This window comes from Peromyscus californicus, unplaced genomic scaffold, assembly GCF_007827085.1.
Source record: "Peromyscus californicus insignis strain IS unplaced genomic scaffold, ASM782708v3 Scaffold_2__1_contigs__length_46816999, whole genome shotgun sequence".
NCBI classification, from domain to species: Eukaryota; Metazoa; Chordata; class Mammalia; order Rodentia; family Cricetidae; genus Peromyscus; species Peromyscus californicus.
In genome coordinates, this window is record NW_026294540.1 from 38152611 (window position 1) to 38155633 (window position 3023).

Sequence of the window (3023 nt, forward strand, 5' to 3'; positions counted from 1 at the left end):
CAGATCTTTATAAGTTCGAGGCCAGCCTGGTCTACAGAGTGAGTTCCAGGACAGCCAGGGCTATGTTAGAGAGACCCTGTCTAAAAAAAATAAAAGAAAGAAAGAAAGAGGAAGAAAAGAGAAAGCCTTGGAGTGCCATGAGCTGTTCCTCCATGCCTGTGCTTGTCTCCACATCTCTATCACTGCCCCCAGTGAGAACTTTTGGGGGTCCTGCAGCCTCCTCCAACACCATTCTGTCTTCCTCCTTAACAGCCCCATGGGCATGTTCTTAGAAGAATCATGTATCTTCTCCAAAGCATAGATGCCACATTCAAGGCAGCCCTGTCTGGGCAATTACTCAGGAAAATCCAGCACCTTCCTCAAGTCTAAGGTGGGCAAAGGGAAGGGACCTATGACCTACTTCAGGCTCATCCATGACACAGGCACCTTCAGTGCCAGCCTTGGTGACCTCTGTAGCTCCCTGCACTCTGCCATTCATCCCCCTGCCCCATCACTGGCTCCCTCCTCTAACTGGCACAAACCACGATGTATCAAGGTACTCTGCCGATTGAAATGAACCACGGGTCATATTTCATCCCTTCTCTGTGGGGACCTGCCCCACCAGGAACTTAGGTCACCCATGAAGAGGTGGCCTGGAACCGAGGAAAGACAAGTGCGCGCCGCTCGCCCATTCCCCAGCCTCCCTCTTACCCGGAGACAATCAGACGCAGTGGGGAGTCAAGTCAAGCAAGAACTCGTTTATGGGTGGGCAGTAAGCCTCTTTTACTGATTCCACTTCTATTTCCTTGGATCACTCTGCTGCCGGCTGTAGGGTTTCTATACTACCTTCTGGAGAAACCAAGGATTCTGAGTATGGAGAGTCTGAGGCTTCCACAGACCACTCCTGAGATGCAACAGCCATGGGAGCAAATGAGTCACCGGGAAACATACCTGAAGAAAGTTCAGAAGACTGACTGCCAGAGGTTTCCTTCTGTTCTAAGTTCTCTAACAGTACCTTCATCTACTGGCAAGTTAGACTTTTGGTCTGCAGCTTTGACTGGTTCTGGTAGAATCATGCAAGGAGGTACTGCTGACTGCCCTTGTGCTGGACAGATTCTAACTGGGAGTCTTTACTTAGCTCTTGGGTCTGTGCATTTTCCTTGTCTTTAATTTGAGCTGCTGCTACTTCTGTTTCTGAGAGTAGTGCAACATCTTTGGCTGGAGTCACGTTGTTGTCCAGGGTCAACCCTGTTCCTAAGGGCAGAACGGCATCCTCAGCCAGGGGAGCCTCTGTTTCTGGAGGCAGAGAAATGTCCTTGATTGAGGTCATCTCTTTTTCTGAAAGAGGGGTCGAATTGTTGATCTTAGTCACCTTTGTTTCTGAAAGTATAATCACTTCCTTGCCCAGAGACACTTCTGATTCTGGGAGTGGAGTCATATCTCTGACCATGTCCAATTTTGCTTCAGGAGGTGGAGCCATATCCTTATCCAGGGTCATTTCACTTTCCAGAGATGGAGTCACGCTCTCGGCCAGAGATCCCTCTGTTTCTAAGGGCAATGTTACATCCTTTGTCAAGATCATCAGGATGTCTGAGGGCAGTGCCAAGTCCCTTTGCCAAGCCCACCTCTGTTTCTGAGGACAAGTCCATCTCCTCAGCCGAAGGTATTTCCGCAGAGGACTCAGCATCCTTTGCCAGTGCCGCTTCTACTGCTGAGGAGGAAACCATGACACTGACCGGGGCTAGCTCTGTTTCTTTGGGAAGCACCATATCCTCAGGTGGTACCAAGTCCATTTTTACTGCAAACGTGAGCTCTGTTTCTTTGGGCAGTGTCACATCCTTGCTTGGGACCATTTCAGTTTCTGTAGGAGGTGCCATATCCTTGGTCAAAGATACATCTTCTGTCGGCAATATGACATCCTTAACAGGGGCCACCTCCGTTCCTACACGTCCTTCCATGTCCTCAGCCAGGAACAGATCGGATTCACTGGATGGCTGCATACCTCTGACAGCATCACATCTGGTTTCCTGGTCTCTTCTGTATCTTTAGCCAATGCCACTTCGGGTCCTGTGCCTGGTGTCGTGTCTGTGGATGAAGATAGCTCTGTTTTTCTAGATGGCGCCACATCAGCGGTCTTCTCTTCGGCCATCATTTCCAATGCTTTATTTGGCAGCTGCTCTTTGCAGCCCATGTATGCCCCACACTTCTCCTTTGGAGAATTCCAAAGCCATGTGGCCAAGGATGCCTGTTAGGGAGCCACCAGGAGTTAGTGCCACCAAACCCACCAGGGCAACACCAGGGTTCATAGTCCTCCTCTGGATGGCTGAGCTGAGCATTGTTGCTGGCTTGAAATGATCACACACACACACACACACACACACACACGCATGCACAAGTGGAAAAAGAAAAACACATAAGCCTATTAATTATACCCAACTCAATAATATATCCTTCTGACCACTCCTAGCTGTCAGACCAATGAAGGGGCATGACAAACGTAGTCATTGGGAAAGAAGGAAATCAAGTGCAGACAGGGCCAGGGTTCTCTCTGGATAATGAATGGGAAGCTAGCATCCGTCCATCTAGCTTATAAGGAAGTGTTGACTTCCTCTGGATTTTAATTTTGCTGTAAGCATCAATGCGCCTGTTACCAGCAGAGCCCACAGATTCCCTGTGGGTTCAAGTGCAGGAAGCCGGCAGCCTGTGGCAGCATCGTCAGAAAAGCTTGCGATTGCACTGGGCATCGGGGCCGAGATTGCACATCACCAGCCCCAACGATGCCAATTACTCAAAAGTGAATTGGACAGAGTCTCTGAGTGAGCAGAAGGTTTGGAAGCAGATTGCTGTGTTCTGTCTTCTTCACCCACACCGGGGTGAGGCGAGCTCCAGATTTATAGTGATGGAAAATCCAAAATCAAATGGGACCCGTGAGCTTCCTCGAAGGACCTAAACCAGGCACTGGGGTGACAGATGTCTAGAGGTTAAACGGGAGAGGGGAAGAGCAAAGGTTTGACTTTTCACTTTTCTCAGTCCCCTCTGCTCGG

At 49.6% G+C, this 3023-nt stretch overlaps 1 pseudogene; it reads right to left on the bottom strand.

Moving 5' to 3' along the window:
- Positions 1–790: 790 nt before the first annotated feature.
- LOC128120558 (microtubule-associated protein 4-like) lies at positions 791–2170 on the bottom strand (annotated as a pseudogene).
- Positions 2171–3023: the final 853 nt, after the last annotated feature.